Genomic DNA, 1,077 nt, shown 5'->3' with positions numbered 1-1,077 from the left:
TGTCAAGTGCAGGAGCCTTTCCTTTTCACTGTTTGCTTGTTTGCTTGTTTGCTTGTTTGTTTGCCTCTCAACATGTCAACTTTGTTCGATTTTAATGCAAAAGTGTGTTTACATTGTGATGTGTGCTGTCCCCAAAAGTGCAGAGAGCTGCAGAGTAAGAGGTTATTGAAGCAGGAGCAGCAGCGTCCTCTGCTGATTGCAAAGAGATGTGAAAATGCTTACAGCACCTGGTATTCCCAGGCGGTCTCCCATCCAAGTACTAACCAGGCCCGACCCTGCTTAGCTTCCGAGATCGGACGAGATCGGGCGTGTTCAGAGTGGTATGGCCGTAAGCGACAGTGAACGTGACAAATACCCTCTTTAAACATGATGATCGTGTCCTTCATGCACAAAGCTATGTGTTTATGTCAAGTGCAGGAGCCTTTCCTTTTCACTGTTTGCTTGTTTGCTTGTTTGTTGCTGCCTCTCAACATGTCAACTTTGTTCGATTTTAATGCAAAAGTGTGTTTACATTGTGATGTGTGCTGTCCCCAAAAGTGCAGAGAGCTGCAGAGTAAGAGGTTATTGAAGCAGGAGCGTCCTCTGCTGATTGCAAAGAGATGTGAAAATGCTTACAGCACCTGGTATTCCCAGGCGGTCTCCCATCCAAGTACTAACCAGGCCCGACCCTGCTTAGCTTCCGAGATCGGACGAGATCGGGCGTGTTCAGAGTGGTATGGCCGTAAGCGACAGTGAACGTGACAAATACCCTCTTTAAACATGATGATCGTGTCCTTCATGCACAAAGCTATGTGTATAGAAAAGCAAAAAGACGTCATAAAAACGTCATAGTATAGTAAAGTATAAAAAGTCATAAAAACGTCATAGTATAGTAAGGCATAAAAAGTCATAAAAACGTCATAGTATAGAAAGACATAAAAAGTCATAGTATAGTAAGGCATAAAAAGTTATAAAAACGTCATAGTATAGTAAGGCAAAAAGATGTCATAGTAAAGTATGGCATAAAAAGTCATAAAAACGTCATAGTATAGAAAGACATAAAAAGTCATACTATATTGAGGCATAAAAAGTCATAAA

General features: G+C 41.5%; 2 non-coding genes across 2 annotated transcripts; both read right to left on the bottom strand.

The window, feature by feature from the left end:
- Positions 1 to 215: 215 nt before the first annotated feature.
- LOC130174802 (5S ribosomal RNA) lies at positions 216 to 334 on the bottom strand. Its single transcript, XR_008828638.1, has one exon. It is a non-coding gene; the product is annotated as a 5S ribosomal RNA (ribosomal RNA).
- Positions 335 to 608: 274 nt separating this feature from the next.
- On the bottom strand, positions 609 to 727 carry LOC130174751 (5S ribosomal RNA). Its single transcript, XR_008828624.1, has one exon. It is a non-coding gene; the product is annotated as a 5S ribosomal RNA (ribosomal RNA).
- Between the last annotated feature and the right edge of the window lie 350 nt (positions 728 to 1,077).

The sequence above is a fragment of the Seriola aureovittata genome, chromosome 1 (genome assembly GCF_021018895.1).
Source record: "Seriola aureovittata isolate HTS-2021-v1 ecotype China chromosome 1, ASM2101889v1, whole genome shotgun sequence".
In the NCBI taxonomy this organism is placed as follows: Eukaryota; Metazoa; Chordata; class Actinopteri; order Carangiformes; family Carangidae; genus Seriola; species Seriola aureovittata.
This window is presented reverse-complemented; position numbering and strand designations above follow the sequence as displayed.